The 18,278-nt window shown below is 45.1% G+C and overlaps 1 protein-coding gene across 1 annotated transcript in view; it reads left to right on the top strand.

The window, feature by feature from the left end:
- The first annotated feature begins 508 nt into the window (after window positions 1–508).
- Window positions 509–18,278, top strand: part of PRRG2 (proline rich and Gla domain 2) — a 113,549-nt gene continuing 95,779 nt past the window's right edge. Inside the window, exon 1 of the mRNA XM_082273734.1 lies at window positions 509–793. The gene's annotated coding sequence lies outside the window, so the exon portion shown is untranslated. The remainder of the gene's footprint in view (window positions 794–18,278) is intronic.

Below are 18,278 nucleotides of genomic sequence, written 5' to 3'. Positions count from 1 at the left end.
GTGGGTACGGGGCTTAAGTGTGAAAGAGCCCTAAGGGGGAAAATCTTCCGGTCCAGAAGTGGTTAATAAATGAGCTCCCAAGCAGCTGTGCAGAGTATTGCGCGCCTTTCTTTAGCCCGTTATAAATTGATCTGCGTATATATTTGGCCTCTGGCGAATCTGCGGAAAGTTTACGTCTGATCGCTGTGTTGTAAGTCAGGAACTTGGCTCTGAAGTGGAAGCAGAGGGAGGGTGATTGAGGAATGCTTACATTCCATGCTGCACCTGCCTCTGGCCCTTTGAACAGCTTCTACCTGTTTCCCAGCTCGCCATGTGACCTCCCAGCACTCCTCCTCCTGCAGCTACCTGAGCTGGACCTCTGATCAGTAGGGGCTGAGCTGGTGGAAAGGAAAGAGCAGGGGAGAGAGAGGCGGGTGAGCTTACAGGAAAAGGAGGAACACATTGTGATTCAGCAGTGGAAAGTAGACCCCCTGTTCCTGGAGGAAAAGAAAACTCTTCTCAAATCTGTCAGTTCAGATTCTTTCTATTCCTGCAAGCTGGTGATCCCTTCTCCTCCTCCTGACATGTTTGATGTCTGCACTTCAGGACTCCCAAACCAAGTGATTGCCTTCAAATAGCCTTGCTGGCTTCTTCTTGATCAGGACGTTGGCTTGGGCTGCTGGAACAGATATTGATTCCCGGGGTTTCTTTTTTTTCGCAATTTTGTGGTCTCCAAACGGAATTCCAGCTGTTCTTGTTTTTCTATATTTCCGTAGGGTGGATTTTTTTTTTGTTACCGTAAACTCCCACGGCGGTAAGTGCACCAAGGCAGATGGACGTTTTGTGTTGTATTAATGTTACATTGTTTGTGTCGCTGATTCCTCCTGTGTGTGGCAGCTTTAAATATTTTAAACTGTAAACTGACACATTTCTATCCCTTGAGCGTAATGACTTCCCACCCTCTGTAGTAATAATGCGTTAATAGAGCGTAATCCTGGGAGGTTTAATGCAGGGATTTTTTTTACAAGCAAACGTTTTTGAAGTTGTCTTGTAACAACAAAATATTTTTAGCGTGGATCATAATTAATGATTTGTTTTCTAATTTTCATTTTTATTTTTTCAAGTTTGCTTTTTTACAACATAAGGACACTGTTGAGGCTTGCGTAGGTTGGTGGCAACTCTTGCTCCCCCTCTGAACAGCTCTCTGCAGTGGATCGCTTTTCAGAGGGTGGTTGACAGGGAGCTGGGAAGCAGTACAGTAAACCCCCCTCCATCGCAGGGGTTACGTTCCGGACACACCCGCGAAAAGTGAAAATTCACGAAATAGAAACCCCCTATTTAAATACACTGTAGGCATGTTTTATAACAGTCACTGTACTTTTAATGCCCCATACACACGTGCAGATTATCTGCAGACTTTTGTCTGCAGACTTACCTTTTCTATGTAGTGCAAGGGCCTGCCGGATTGCATACAAATTGAAAATGTTTAGGTTTGACCTCCTATTATATGGTTTTGGTAAGTCTGCAGACAAAAGCCTGCAGATAATCTGCACGTGTGTATGGGGCATTAAGGCTCCATGTACACGGGACGCTGGAAATGGCCGTTTAGGAGCAGTTGGGCGTTTTTTTCAGAAGCCCCCTGAACGCAGCTCCATGTTATCTTATCTGTCCATGTACACAGGGTCGTTTACAGTCATTTGCAGGCAGTTGCGTTCAGGGATGTTTTTTAGAACGCAATTATTTGCGTTCGAACGTGTGTTTCCCGGCGTTTCAAGCGCAAAAACCGAACCGACCTAACGCGATGACCCACGTTTTTAGCGTTCGCGTTTTTCCATTTTAAAGGGGAATCATTTTTTTGACCTCTAGGAACGGTTCTAAACGCAAACGCCATCTAAACGCGGGTACAAACGGGACTGAACGGACGTTTCAAACATCCTAAAAATTCCAGCATTCAAAGGGACTTTTAACAACGTCCCGTGTACATGGAGCCTAAAAGCATTTTAAGATCTTTAAACACACTTTTAAAACAACAGAAACTGATTTAGAGCTCATTCACACAGGGGCGACACGACTCGCTGGGGCGACATGCACGGACTTCATATAATTGAAGTCAATGCAAGTCGCCTCCAGGTTGCCCCAAAGTAGTACAGGACCCTTTTTCTAAGTCGGAGTGACTTGTGTCGCTCCTATTAGAACGGGTCCTGTGCTAATCTATGGCAGGCGACCCACCGCGACTTGTCAGGCAACCAAGTCGCCTGACATGTCGCGCTAGTGTGAATGGGGACTTAGGCCTCTTTCACACGGGCGTTCCATATGTCCGTATATCACCCCATCCGTTTGCGGGTGATATACGGACCTAATGCATGTCAACGGGATTGTGGATGTCAGCGGATGACCATCCGCTGACATCCGATTTTTGTCCTTTCAGTTCTGTTCCGTTTTTTGGAACGGAACAGAACCCTATTTTTCTTCTGTTTTAAAAACGGAAAGGACGCAAAATCGGATGTCAGCGGTGTCATCCGCAATCCCATAGACATGCATTATGTCCGTTTATCATCCGCAAACGGATGGGGTGATATGCGGACATACGGACCGGGTGACACAAGTGTCACCCGTGTCCATAAAAAAAAAAACTGCCAGAGAGGATCAAAATACGGTCCGCTCCGTGTGAGAGAGGCCAAAAACACATAAAAGATACTGAGACAGAGCAAGAGCAATGGAAAACACAAAAATATTTAATTAACAATGATTTAATTAGTAAAATAACATTACAGAAAAAAACGCAATATACCGGGAAAAGTGAACCGCTGCATAATGGGGGTTACTGTATATAACCTCTTTAAGCAAGCCTTACGTTCTCCTTTTCCTAAGTCCCGGTTCACACTTATGCGATGCGGGAACCCTGCGAATCTACTGCGGGTTTCCGCATCGCATTCCCAGCGCAGGCAGTTCACACAGCAAATCGCTGGGGGTGTCAATTCCAAGTTAACGACACCCCCCCCAAATCAGTTCACATATCGCAGTGCGAATTGACATTTGGACAGGAATCGGATTGCATAAGTGTGAACCACCATGCGATCCAATTCTGGTGCGGACCCAAAAAAGGGTCCTGTGCGTGTTTGTGCCGAATCGGGTGCAAATTCAGCCATACATCTGTCGTATCGCACAGACATCGCATGTGATTTTCAGATCAGTGCGCTCCGAATCACATGCGATGTCTGTCATCGCACTAATGTGAACCGAGCCTAAAACCACAGGTTTAAGGAAAGACCATTGCTCCATTCCCCCATCACCACGGTCAGTGGATCGACTTCAGTACAACCAGCCTGTCCATAGATGGATAGAAATTAAAGCGGCGCTATTAATTGTGTTGATGGGGGAATGGAGTGAGCATTAAAAAAATAGATAGGAATAGATATCGCATTTACTTGTGTTTAAACTTTTTTTTTTTTTTACATTTCTCAAGTTATTTCCTGATTTCTTGCCTAGGCAAATTGTCATCCCAAGAGTCTTCAGGGGGAGGGGATGGGGTGGGATGGTGGTGTGGGGGGTTCTCAGCTAAGCACACACTCTCTCCTGCATGCATACTTGAGCTAAGGGCAGATGTATTCCAGGAAGTAAATACTACATAAATCATTTGCCCTTAGGCCCTGTTCACACCTGAGCATTTTTCAGCTCTGAAAATGCTCATCTCTGAAGTCTCAATACGCCCAACAAGCAAAATCCCATTCATTTCAATGGCCCCTGTTCGCATATGAGAGTTTTGTCGCCTGAAGCTCAAAAAAATACATGAGCTTCTTTTTTGGCAGATTACAAGCGTTTTTGTTAGATGTCAATGCCTGCCTCCAAACACTTGCAAAAAAAGCCTGAAAAATGCCCAAAAAGCCCGAAAAAGTAACACTCAAATGTGAATGGAGCCTTACTCAAGATGGCCACAGCCGTAAGGCTCCGTTCACATGTAGGCGTTTTGGGGGCGTTTTTCTGCTCTAAGGATCAGCTCTCAAAACGCCCAACAAGACAAATCCTATTCATTCCAATGACCCCTGTTCACATCTGAGTGTTTTGACGCTGTGAGCAAAACGCCCAACGCTCAAAAAAGTACATGAGCTTCTTTTTGGGCAGATTACAGGCGGTTTCCATTGGTCTCTATTAAATCTAAAAACGCCTGCACAAAAAACGCCCATAAAAACGCCTGTAATAGCAACGCCAAGATGTGAACGTAGCCTAACTGCTAAGGCTACGTTCACACCTTGGCCTTTTTTCAGGCATTTTTATGGGCTTTTTTTCAGGCGTTTTACAAGCGTTTTTTGTGCAGGTGTTTTTAGGTTGACTAGTAACCAATGGAAAAAAATAAAAATGCCTGTAATCTGCCCAAAAAGAAGCTCACGTACTTTTTTGAGCATTGGGCGTTTTGCTTAAAACGTCAAAACGCTCAGATGTGAACAGGGGCCATTGAAATGAATAGAATTTGTCTTGTTGGGCGTTTTTTGAGCTGATCCTAGAGCAGAAAATCTCCCCAAAAACGCCCCAAAACGCCTAGATGTGAACTTAGCCTTAAGGGATGTTTTTCACAGTGATTTCCCAAAGTAATAAAGTCTAGAGGCATAGATAGATGGGGGAGTTTGCTTTGAATATTAAAAATTAAATAGTGTTTTTGGTTTGTGGTGCTCAGATGCTGTGAAGATCTGCTTTAACCTCTTCAGCTCCGGAAGGTTTTACCCCCTTCCTGACCAGGCCATTTTTTGCGATTCTGCTACATGGTTTTTGGTGAAAAATCCCAATAAGCGTATATTGATTGTAGACGCTGTAACTTTTGCACAAACCAAACTATGGGATAGATTTATAGGCTTCTTATATTTTTTTAATTGTTTTTACTAGTAATGGCGGCGATCAGCGTTTTTTTTTTTTTTTTTTAGCGACATTGCTGAAGACAAATCTGACTTTGTAGACACGATAACTTTTGCGCAAACCAATAAACGCTTATTGAAAAAACATAGCAGAATACATATTGGCCTAAATTGATGAAGAAATTAGACTTTTTACATTTTTGTTTTTTTATTGGATGTGTTTTATAGCAGAAAGTAAAAAGATTGTTTCTTTTTCAAAATTGTCGGTCTTTTTTTGGGGACCAGTGACACCAATACTACTAATGACACTGGCAGGGAAGGGGCTAACATCAGGGGGTGATTAAAGGGTTAATTGTGTTCCCTGGGAGTGCTTTCTTACCATGTGGGGGGTGGTTTAACTAAAGAAAGACAGATTAGTGTTCCTCCTTAGCAGAAACACAGGATCTGTGTTCCTTACTAGCAGAACGTCGTTCTGCCTCTCTCCAAACGATCGCCAGGTTTGTCCGTCGCTCCCGCTGTGTCCAATCACGGGGCTCCGGTGGCACGCACGTGCCCCAGAGCCGAAGAGGGGAATCACGTACAGGTATGTGATTTTGCGCTTAAGGGCCGCTCTGCCGCATTATATGGACATGTTGCGGCCCTTAAGTGTTTTTTTTGTTTTGGATAGCGTAGAGAAGGATTAGAACCCCTGTCAGTTTTTACTGCTGTTGGTGCCCCAGTTAGGGAGTTTCAGACCCCATTCAGACTAGCGCGACTTGTCAGGCGACTTGTCAGCCTGACAAGTCGTGGTCGGTCGCTCGCCATTGATTAGCACAGGACCCGTTCTAATAGGAGCGACACAAGTCGCTCCGACTTAGAAAAAGGGTCTTGTACTACTTTGGGGCGACCTCGGAGCGACTTGCAGGGACTTCACATAATGGAAGTCTATGCAAGTCGCTCCCAGGTCGCCCCAAAGTAGTACAGGACCCTTTTTCTAAGTCCCTCAAGTCGGATCGCCTCAGTGTGAACCGGCTCTTAGACTCTCTATTTATCCTGTTTACCATTATCATTGAAAGGGAAAATCCCAAATTTTGGGTTGTCCCCAAAAAAGTAATAGAGAAGAAATCTTCCCTGTATTGAGTGCGTCTGTAGTATTGTCAGTCTCTAATTGCTCGTTCAGACAGCTCTGTAAGCCTCTGTGCATAGTATTGCATGTCTTTAGGAGGATCCCCAGGCTGATCTTTAGAGGTTTAAGGTGGTTTACTTACACCCTGCCTGTTCTTCTCTACACCACGAGCACGCTGTGGAAGAGCCTTTGCAGCGCCATGTTGCTGATCCCGCCGCGGACCTTCTCCTTTGTTGTTCTGGCAGCTGCTACAGGTATCCTGGATTGCTTGGGAGTCAAAACAGGGAATTTACAATGAAACCAGATCAATTCAAGATGTAGGTCGGGAGCTCTGTGAAGAAGTGGCTGCTTATGTGCCATGCTTGGCCATGCCCCCTTGAGGAGAAATCTTCCAATGGGGACACTAGTTCTGGTGACCTGGGGTTTCCAAGGGATTCCCTTAATTTGCAGAGATTTCCTTTCTCTTCTTGTTTGGCTATGGGATAGGAAATGAAGGGAAGTCTCCGAAATGGGACACAGATAACGAAAATAATTCTGACAGCAATTATAACCCTCCCTTGGTCTATCCAAAAAGAAAAAAAAAAAAGTTTTGCCTATTCTACTTTAAGGATCATAGACATGTGCACTAAAGCTGACGATACACTGTGCATTTTGGCTTGTTCCTGATGAAGACTTTGATTGTCAGCCAAACAGTGGCTGTGTCCAATCGGATATTTTATCAGGTATTCTAAAATTGCCATAGCCAGATACTCTTCCATCCGAACTTCAAATAAATGGATTAATCTATTAGATTTTATTTATTTATTTTTTTTTGCATTCAACCTGCAGGCTGAACAAAAAGCAAAAAAAAAATCTGTGTGTGGCCAACTTAGGGGGGGACCACCCAGTGTGTTTTGCCGATAGCCTTATCCAATCATGTGAAAAGCTCCTGTTTACTTATTTCATCTGTATATGATTGGGTATTCAAAGAAAACTGAATTTGTTTTTCACATGATTGAATAATTGAAGTGACTATTTACACAATGTATTTAGATTCTCAACTCCTTTAGTAAATCAGCCCCTAAGGCCAGCCATAGATGGTTTGAATGTCAGCCAGTTCATGTATGGGCAGGCTGAATGTACCAAGTTGATCGATAAACTTGGTTACAACCAGCTTGCCTGATCTTGCATGCAATTATTGCTAGCGGCTTATAATCACTGTCGGCAGGAGGAATTCCCCTGTCAATACTGTCTGTTGATGGGGAAATTAAGCGAATTTCTCAAGCGAAAGAAATTCCCACCGTGTATGGCTTGCTTAAGGCTACATTCAGATGCATGGTTACAAACATACAACCTGTGATTCTGCAGCAAGAATCACAGGCTTATGGGAACAGTTGCCATCCAGGAAGTTTATACAAATCAATGACAGGCTGATAGTGGCCGCATTTCAATGCACATGCATATTTATCAAACTATTCGATTCAATTTACTGATGCCAACCAATCCTAAAGCAGCTTTCATTATCCATGTTGCAGATGCCAAATGAAGTTGGTTGCTATGGCCTACAGCCATACTTCATTGATTGGCAATCAAAAACTGGAAAAACATAATTAATAGAATGGAACAGCGATATACAATTGCAACAGCAACTCTATTTCGGCTTTTGAAGTTTATGCAGTTGTACTGAACTTAGTGCAGACCAAGCAATGAAATCTGATGGATTACTAGGGTTTATCACAGTGCACTGCTAATGTATGTATTGGCTGATCTTTAAGGCCTGGCTTGGTCAGCGACGGGGGTTCTCCAGCTGTTGAGGCCTGGCTTGGTCAGCAAGGGGCTCTCCAGCTGTTGAGGCCTGGCTTGGTCAGCAAGGGGCTCTCCAGCTGTCGAGGCCTGGCTTGGTCAGCAAGGGGCTCTCCAGCTGTCGAGGCCTGGCTTGGTCAGCAAGGGGCTCTCCAGCTGTCGAGGCCTGGCTTGGTCAGCAAGGGGCTCTCCAGCTGTCGAGGCCTGGCTTGGTCAGCAAGGGGCTCTCCAGCTGTCGAGGCCTGGCTTGGTCAGCAAGGGGCTCTCCAGCTGTCGAGGCCTGGCTTGGTCAGCAAGGGGCTCTCCAGCTGTCGAGGCCTGGCTTGGTCAGCAAGGGGCTCTCCAGCTCTTGAGGCCTGGCTTGGTCAGCAAGGGGCTCTCCAGCTCTTGAGGCCTGGCTTGGTCAGCAAGGGGCTCTCCAGCTCTTGAGGCCTGGCTTGGTCAGCAAGGGGCTCTCCAGCTCTTGAGGCCTGGCTTGGTCAGCAAGGGGCTCTCCAGCTCTTGAGGCCTGGCTTGGTCAGCAAGGGGCTCTCCAGCTGTTGAGGCCTGGCTTGGTCAGCAAGGAGCTCTCCAGCTGTTGAGGCCTGGCTTGGTCAGCAAGGGGCTCTCCAGCTGTTGAGGCCTGGCTTGGTCAGCAAGGGGCTCTCTAGCTGTTGAGGCCTGGCTTGGTCAGCGAGGGGCTCTCCAGCTGTTGAGGCCTGGCTTGGTCAGCGAGGGGCTCTCCAGCTGTTGAGGCCTGGCTTGGTCAGCAAGGGTCTCTCCAGCTTTTGAGGCCTGGCTTGGTCAGCAAGGGGCTCTCCAGCTGTCGAGGCCTGGCTTGGTCAGCAAGGGGCTCTCCAGCTGTCGAGGCCTGGCTTGGTCAGCAAGGGGCTCTCCAGCTGTCGAGGCCTGGCTTGGTCAGCAAGGGGCTCTCCAGCTGTCGAGGCCTGGCTTGGTCAGCAAGGGGCTCTCCAGCTCTTGAGGCCTGGCTTGGTCAGCAAGGGGCTCTCCAGCTGTTGAGGCCTGGCTTGGTCAGCAAGGGGCTCTCCAGCTGTTGAGGCCTGGCTTGGTCAGCGAGGGGCTCTCCAGCTGTTGAGGCCTGGCTTGGTCAGCGAGGGGCTCTCCAGCTGTTGAGGCCTGGCTTGGTCAGCGAGGGGCTCTCCAGCTGTTGAGGCCTGGCTTGGTCAGCAAGGGTCTCTCCAGCTTTTGAGGCCTGGCTTGGTCAGCAAGGGTCTCTCCAGCTTTTGAGGCCTGGCTTGGTCAGCAAGGGGCTCTCCAGCTCTTGAGGCCTGGCTTGGTCAGCAAGGGGCTCTCCAGCTGTTGAGGCCTGGCTTGGTCAGCGAGGGGCTCTCCAGCTGTCGAGGCCTGGCTTGGTCAGCGAGGGGCTCTCCAGCTGTCGAGGCCTGGCTTGGTCAGCGAGGGGCTCTCCAGCTGTCGAGGCCTGGCTTGGTCAGCAAAGGGCTCTCCAGCGGTTAAGAACCTACATATTCTAGCCTGCTCACAGACCCTTGACTTTCCTCACCAGGCAAAAACGAATAGCTGGCCTGCTTCTCAATTTGGCTTTTTGTTGGCTAATTTATGCAAAATGGAGCTAAAGTTGAGCTTTTGCTAACCTCAGCTAATCCAATTCCTTGTTTCTTTTACCACACAGAACAAGATAAACTTGCTTTATTTCTATGGGCAATGCCTACTTTTTTTTTCCTCTGGTTTTTATTGCACAGCCCACATTTGCAGTTAGGAACAGCCCAGCTTGTCAACCTACTGAATACATTAATCCAGTACATAGTTGTGGTTTGTATGTTCTGATCCTGTTTGCTTTTTCTGGTAAGGAACTGAAAGCCAGAGACCAGTGCTTTCACTTTTTCTTTAATCCCTATACACCTGTTATTATAACCTATTTCACCTCGCCGTCACCGTTTTGTAGTTATGTGACAGCCGACTTTATGTATTACTGTGCTGGGCTGATGTGGATTATCCCACTTTGCAGCAACTCCACTGTGCACAAGAATAGAGAGCTTTGTAAATGAAAACTAGTTTGGCCTGAGGACAGGGTGTGACCACGTGTATCAAATGTGGGAACAACAAAATTATATAATGAAGGTATACTGGACAGCCAATGAAATACAGTTGTGCTCATAAGTTTACATACCCTGGCAGAATTAGATTTCTTGGCCATTTTTCAGAGAGTATGAATAACACAAACTTTTCCTTCACTCATGGTTAGTGTTTGGCTGAAGCCATTTATTATCAATCAACTGTGTTTACTCTTTTTAAATCATAATGACAACAAACTACTCAAATTACCCTGATCAAAAGTTTACATACCCCAGTTCTTAATACCGTGCATTGCCCAGCTTGAACTCCTTTGTGGTATTTGTGGATGAGGCTCTTTATCTTCTCAGATGGTAAAGCTGCCCATTCTTCCTGGCACAAAGCCTCCAGTTCCTGTAAATTCTGGTGCAATCTTGCATGAATTGCACGTTTTGAGATCTCCCCAGAGTGGCTCAATGATATTTAGGTCAGGAGACGGAGATGGTCACTCCAAAACCTTCACTTTATTCTGCTGTAGCCAATGACAGGTCGACTTGGCCTTGTGTTTAGGATCATTGTCATGTTGGAATGTCCAAGAACGTCCCATGCGCAGCTTCCAGGCTGATGAATGCAAATTTTCCTCCAGTATTTTTTGATAACCTACTGGATTCATCTTGCCATCAATAATGACCAAATTTCCTGTGACTTTTTGTAGCTCACACATTCCCAAAACATCAGCGATCCACCTCCGTGTTTCACAGTAGGAATGGTGTACATTTCATCATTGGCCTTGTTTACTCCTCTCCAAATGTAGCGTTTATGGTTGTGGCCAAAAAGCAAAATTTTGGACTTATCACTCCAAATGACTTTGTGCCAGAAGGTTTGAGGCTTGTCTCTGTGCTGTTTGGCGTATTGTAAGCGGGATACTTTGTGGCATTTGCGTAGTAATGGCTTTCTTCTGGCGACTCGACCTTGCAGCCCATCTTTCTTCAAGTGCCTCCTTATTGTTCATCTTAAAACAGCCACACCACATGTTTTCAGAGAGTTCTGTATTTCACCTGAAGTTATTTGTGGGTTTTTCTTTGCATCCCAAACAATTTTCCTGGAAGTTGTGGCTGAAATTTTGGTTGGTCTACCTGACCGTGGTTTGGTTTCAAAAGAACCCCTCATTTTTCACTTCTTGATTAGTTTGAACACTGCTGATTGGCATTCTCAATTCCTTGGATATCTCTTTTTTTTTTTTTTTTTTTATCCCATTCCTGTTTTATACAAATCAACTACATTTTCTAGCAGATCCTTTGACAATTCTTTTGCTTTATGTAAACTTTTTTTAATCAGGGTCATTTGGGTAGTTTCCATTGTGATTATGATTTAAAAAGAGTAAACTATGTTGCTTGATAATAAATGGCTTCAGCCAAACACTAACCATGAGTGAAAAATGTTTTTGTGTTATCATTCATATTCTCGGAAAAATGGCCAAGAAATCATAAATTTTGCCAGGGTATGTAAACTTATGAGCACAGCATCTAGTGAATATTAAGAGGATGTAAACCCTCCTCTACAACTTGTACCTATAGGTGATCCTATGATAAGGCTTACCTATAGGTACTGTAAATATCTCCTAAACATGCACCGTTTAGGAGATATTTACCTTACATGCAGCCAGTGACATCACTGGCGCATGCGCTCTGAAGGAACGGACGCTCGTGCCGTTCCTTCAGAGTCCCGTGCCGTGACTGTCGGCTCCCGCAGGCGTGTGCGGGAGTGACGTCACCGCGGCTCCGGCCAATCAGATGGCCGGGTGCTGCAATCCCGGAAGACGGGCGACTGGACATGTCACCCGTCATACAGGTAAGCGGGCGGCACGGCGGGGGCTCGTTCTAAGGTAAGTATTTTAAAATGAGCTAGTATACGATGCATACTAGCTCATTATGTGTTTCTCTTGCAGGGTGAACAAAAAAAAAATGTGAGTTTACAACCTCGTTAAGGGCTCGTTCAGATCCGCCTGTCTGTTTTTTTGGCGGATCTAAACGGTCCCCCCATGCATCCCTATGGGGCATTGGATGTCAGCGGAGACATGTCCCCTGACATCCGATCCGTCAAATCTGGACGGATGGAAACCCTATTTTCCATCCATCTGTCGGATGGGATCGGATGAGAACAGACCGATGGTCCGTTCCCATCCGATTCCCACATAGAGATGCATGGGGAACTGACAGCTGTGTCTCCGCACACAGTGTGGAGAAAAGCTGTCATCCTCCCGTTTAGCGGGCGATCGGCGAATCGATCCCCCGCTGAGATAAACGGAGTCTGTCCGATGGACGGCTGTGTGAAAGAGCCCTTCATGAACACACACCAAGAGCAGTTTTGATTAAAAGCATAAAACAAAACTTTACTGGACATCAAGATACATAAAGCTTCTTACACATAAAAGCTACCATACACCTTAACAAGACTCAAACATACACTCCTATTCCCAATATCCCAAATAAAGGTCAAATAATACTTACTGTAACTCTGGAAACAGCTTGCATTTGATATCTGGAACAGGACAGCATGCAGCATGCTTTCCTTTCACAGCTCCAAAAAAAAACCTCTCAAAACTAACCTCTCCTTCCTCCATGCTAAAGACTATTTATAGTCCCATAGACCAGAAACCACCTACAGGATGTAAATAGTCCTGCTGACCACTCACAGGTTGTGTTGTAAGTGATGCCAGAAAGACGATGGTTGCACCCTCCCCCCCCCCCCCCTCAAAAAAAAAAAACACATGGTCAATCGGATATGCGGCAGCCATATTTACACTACACACGACGTCAAAACTCACCAAACCACCTGTAGGTGAGAGATATTATTACACATGTATGGGAACATTTGTCATGAATCAGTTAAAAATATCCACAACTGATAAAAATCCACCTGCTTATCCCATACATAGGCAATAATTACAATGTATACATTTCTACTTCTTGTAGGGGCCTAGCTTTCCTCTATATACATCACCAGTGATGGAAGTAACTGCGTTTAAGTAAACGGCGTTACTTAACGCAGTTACTTTTGAGGGTAACGAGTAATCTATTTGATTACTCGTTCTCTCCCTGTAACGCCGTTGCCGCTACTTTCGGCTGCGTTACTGCAATTACATCTACTGCCACTAGATGGCAGTAGATGTAATTGTAATTCCCCCTCTCCTCTATGACCGCTGTCTGCGGTACAGGAAAGAGAAGAGGAGGAGACTCGACAAGGTCAGGGATCGATCGGCAATGTGTCCGTACACGGACACCGGTGTCTGGGACTATTTTTTCTATTTCGGCAGCGTGTCCTTCCGCCCGCGTTCTTCTGGGCCGACTGAGGGCGCCGTCCAGCTCAAGTCCCGCCCACCTGCCTGCACTTTGCCTTGAATGCCTTCTCTGGCGGAAGGCTCTATTATCCTCCCTCCGCCCACGGCCGGCACTCAGCTCTGCTCTCCACTCATCCTGCGAGAGACAGAGACTGCAAGTATGAAGCTGCCTGTGTGAGTGTGACAGCCGGCTCAGCTATTCAGAGGAGAGGAGGCAGCTGCTTTCCAGACAGGAGGAGGACGTGCAACAAGTGCTTACAACAGGTGTGTGCTTGGGGGGTGGCTTTCACATGCGAGGGGGGGGGGGGGAGGGCACTGTCTCTGGCTGCAGCGCCAGCACATACACGGCATGGGGACTGTCTCTGACTGCAGCACATACATCATGTATGTGCTGCAGTCAGAGACAGTGCCCTCCCCCCATGCCATGTATGTTCTGCACTGCAGTCAGACTCTGTGCCCTCCCCCCCATACCATGATAAAGTGGGATATATGGGGAACCCTGCCTGGCCTGCTCTAAAGGGGAATCTATGGGGGAGCTTTGGGGGCGCTGGCCTGCTCTAAAGATGGATCTATGGCGACCCTGTTCTAAAGAGGGATCTGTCCCTTATAGTTCCCCTTTAGAACTCGGTCCCCCTAGATCCCCTTTAAAACAGGCCCTGGGGCCCTATAGATCCCCCTTTGGAGCAGGGTCCTCATAGATCCCCCCTTTAGAGCAGGGTCCTCATAAATCCCCCTTTAGAGCAGGGTCCCCATAAATCCCCCTTTAGAGCAGGGTCCCCATAAATCCCCCTTTAGCGCAGGGTCCCCATAGATCCCCCTTTAGAGAAGGGTTCCCATAGATCCCCCCTTAGAAAGGGTTCCTCATAGATCCCCCCTTTAGAGCAGGGTCCCCATAGATCCCCCTTTAGAGAAGGGTCCCCATAGATCCACCCTTAGAAAAGAGTCCTCCTAAACCCCCCCCCCTGCTCTAAAGGGGGATCTTTGGGGACCCTGCTCTAAAGGGGGATCTATGGGGACCCTGGCCTGTTCTAAAGGGGGATTGATGATGACCCTGGCCTGCTCTAAAGTGGGATCTATGGGGACCCTGCTCTAGTGTCCCAGTACCAGTGTTCCACACCGCCACCACCACCACACTGCTACCACCATTTCAGGCAGCAGGTACCAAAAAACAAAACAAAATACAGTTACTCACAGTCAGGAGGACACAGACCCCCACAGTGTGCCACACCGCCACCACTATTAAAGATCTTATAGAACGTAATTGCATTATAGAATAGTAAAAAAAAGTTGCAGTTACTTTTCTGAGTAACTAATTACTTTTTCAATGTGGTAACTGAGTCAGTAACTCAATTACTTTTTGGGAGAAGTAATTTGTAACTGTAACTAATTACTTTTTTTAAAGTAAGATGAGCAACACTGCACATCACACAGTTCATAGTTACAAAAATATGCCTACAACATGCACAAGGTAATTCTCTTCAAATAAGCATGTACAGTACAATGTGTATGCAATAAATATCCGAAACAGTTACTCAAGGATGGAATCAAGATAGAACCTTCATAGTTTGCTCAGAGTCTAAACTGCTCATCAAGACTAAAGCAGACATGTTGTTCCTTTTGTGTTCCAAAAACAACTCTCCTTTGTCTGAACACGTGTTTGTTTCAGCAGTCCTAAACACCTCCCCCCACATAATTCTTGATACATGTTTAGCTCCCAAAGGGCCGTACACACTTGACGAAAATCGGACAAAATATCCTCCGATTTTTCTCTGTCTTCTCAGCGTTCATTACCGTTTTTAGTTGACAGTGCAAAAATGTTCACGAAATTTCTCGTCGGATTTTTCTTTTTTTTGGCACATTTGTTCCTAGACTTCCGGGTTGTCAGCAACTTCAGATCATGCGCGGTCTTTCGTATCCGATTTTTCACGGACGTACTGCATACACATTAAACAAAAATCGGTCGTCTGGGAACGGACGAAAAAAATTTTGGTGTTTGTCCCTCCATTTTTTTTCGTTGAAAATGTCGGCATCCGCTGCTGTACACACTAGGCGAAAATCGTACGATTTTTACCTTGGACGGGAATTTTCGGCAGATTTTCTACTAGTGTGTAGTGTACCCCACTTAAGGCTCCGTTCACATGTAGGCATTTTAGGGCGTTTTGGGGGCGTTTTTCTGCTCTAGGATCAGCTCTCAAAACTCCCAACAAGACAAATCCTATTCATTTCAATGGCCCCTGTTCACATCTGAGTGTTTTAACGCCGTGAGCAAAACGCCCAACGCTCAAAAAAGTACATGAGCTTCTTTTTGGGCAGATTATAGGCGTTTTCCATTGGTCTCTATTCAATCTAAAAACGCCTGCACAAAAAATGCCTGAAAAAACGCCTGTAATAGCAACGCCAAGATGTGAACGTAGCCGAAACCAACAGGACTGGTTTATTTGTATATCAATGGGGGGAACCTAGCTTCTTAACACCGAATCTAACTAACAAATACATTTGCTATAAAATCATCAAATATCCAAAGCAATACAACCCACATTCACACCATTCTTCTCTGTTCAGTTTTGTCAGTGAGCGGCTTTCTTCTCTCTTTAACCACTTTAGCCCCGGAAGATTTTGCTGCTCAATGACCAGGCCACTTTTTTTTAACTTGGCACTGCGCGACTTTTAACTGACAATTGCGGGGTCATGCAATGCTGTACCCAAACATAATTTATGTCCTTTTTTTCCCACAAACATAGATTTCTTTTGGTGGTATTTGATCACCTCTGCGCTTTTGATTTTTTGCGATATTAATAAAAAAAGAGCGAAATTTTTTGCGAAAAATTGACATTTTCTACTTTGACTGTTAAAAAATATCCAATATATTCAATTTTTGTCATATATTTAGGCCAAAATGTATTTAACTACATGTCTTTGACAAAAAAATTCTCAATGAGCGTATTTTTATCCACTTTAAGACCGGAAGATTTTACCCCCCTTCCTGAACAGGCGAGTCGGCACTGCGTTAATTTAACGGACAATTGCGCAGTCGTGCGACGCTGTACCCAAATTAAATTTACGTGCTTTTTTTTCCCCCACCAAATGGAGCTTTCTTTTGGTGGTATTTGATCACCTGTGCGATTTTTTTCATTTTTGAGAAAAAGAGCGACAATTTTGAAAAAAAAAACAATATTTTTCACATTCTGCTATATGACATTCCCCAAAAAAATGTAAAAATCAAATTTTTTAACATTTTAGGCCAACTTGTTTTTTGCTACATATTTTTGGTAAACAAAAATTGCATCAAAGTGTATTTTGATGTGTTTGCGCAAAAGTGATCGCGTTTACTAACTATGGGAAATATTTGTCATTTTTATTGTGTGTGTGTTTTTTTTTTTTTTTGTGGGACTGTGACATTGTGGCGGACAGATCGGACCCCTAACTGACATTTTTGACACTTTTGCGGGGACCAGTGACATTATTACAGTAATCAGTGCTATAAATATGCACTGTTACTGTAATAATGACACTGGCAGGGAAGGGGTTAACACTGTTGGTGATCAAGGAGTTAAATGTATGCCTCATGCTTACTGACGTGCAGAGTTGTATAAAGTACTCGAAACCCATACTTGAGTAAAAGTACAAGTGCTCGATCAAAAAGTGACTTAAGTGGAAGTGCTCGATCAAAAAGTGACTTGAGTAGAAGTACTAAAGTATTCAACATTTTTTTGTACTTAAGTATTGCAAGTAGTTTTTTTTTTAATTTTTGCTACTCAAGTACTGAAAGTAGAAGTAGAAGTACTGTGTTATGTAGTTATTAAAGAAAGAAGTCAAAAGTTTGAACATCATATTGTTTTTTATTATTTTAAATGCAGCTTTTATTTATACATACAGTAGCATTTATTTTCGTATGCGCTGATAATACACATGTTTTGAGCTTCATGAAACCTGCCATCTACAGTTCTGGCAGTGGTAATTTTTATAATTGTAACGAGTAACTATGCAGCACAAAAAAAAATATTGGAGTAGAAGTATTGAAATCATTGAAAAAATGTAGTGAAGTAAAAGTGGAAGTAGGAGAAAAAAATTCTACTCTAGGAAAGTACAGATACCGCCTTTCGGTACTTAATTACAGTAGTAGTGAAGTAGTTCTCTGCTGACGTGTGTGGGGGGGGAGAGGGTTCTGTGACAGAGACAGAGATCGCAGGTTCAGCTATGCTGAATCCTGTGATCTCTCCCTGTCTGTCACAGAGAAGATCCGCCTGCTTTGTTTACACAAGCAGGCGGATCTTCTCACACTTTCCCTGACAATCGGGGAAGAGAGGGGGATATCGCCGCCTCTCCTCCTCCGGCCCTACTCCCGCTGTGTCTAAACAAAGCGGGAGCGAGCCTCCGGCGGCGCACGCTCGCCGCCGAGACCACTAGGAGTCCGTCGCTGGACCCAGGGGAGCCGCTGTGCCCCAGTAGCAGCACAGTGAGCGGTCGGCAAGTGGTTGTAAACCCACCTTTTAACTTTTACCTATAAGTAAGCCTTTAATAAGGCTTACCTATAAGTACTGTAAATATCTCATAAACTTTACCGTTTAAGAGATATTTACATTTCATGCAGCCGATGACGTCATCGCCGCATGTGCTCTGAAGAAACGGCTGCCTGTGTCGTTTCTTCAGAGCCCTGTGCCATGACTGGCCGCTCCTGCGCGCATGCGCAGGAGGGACGTCATGCAGCTCCGGCCAGTAATACAGCCGGAATCCGCAGACCAGGAAGGAAGACGGGCGAAGATGGATGCGGCTGCTAATGGGGACAACATGGGCTTCCTTTGCAGGTGTCACATAAGCTAGTATGCGATGCATACTAGCACATTATGCATGTGCTTTGCAGGGAAGAAAAAAAAGAAGAAAAAAAAAAAGGAAGGACTTCCTCCTTTTTTAATTTGTTTTCTTTTATTTTTATTATTTGTTTATATAATGTTCAACTTTCTGTAGTTGCCAAAATGTAAAAGTATAGCATTTCATTCCTAAGCAGTTATTCAAATCTCCTCCATCCTCAAAACAATCAAAGCATTTGGGCTAGATTCATACTATAAAAATTCTACATTTCAGTTTGTTTTACAGTTCTTTGCTCTATTTTAGGCTCAGTTCACACCGCTGCGAGCCCCAACATCATGCGACTTTCAGTGCAACTTTGCATTGCGACTTGATGGATTTCAATGCAACTTTCATGTGACTGATGTTT

This window comes from Pelophylax lessonae (genome assembly GCF_965119305.1).
Source record: "Pelophylax lessonae genome assembly, chromosome: 12".
NCBI classification, from domain to species: domain Eukaryota; kingdom Metazoa; phylum Chordata; class Amphibia; order Anura; family Ranidae; genus Pelophylax; species Pelophylax lessonae.
Note: the sequence above shows the minus strand (reverse complement) of the source record. Positions and strands in the feature narration are given on the sequence as shown.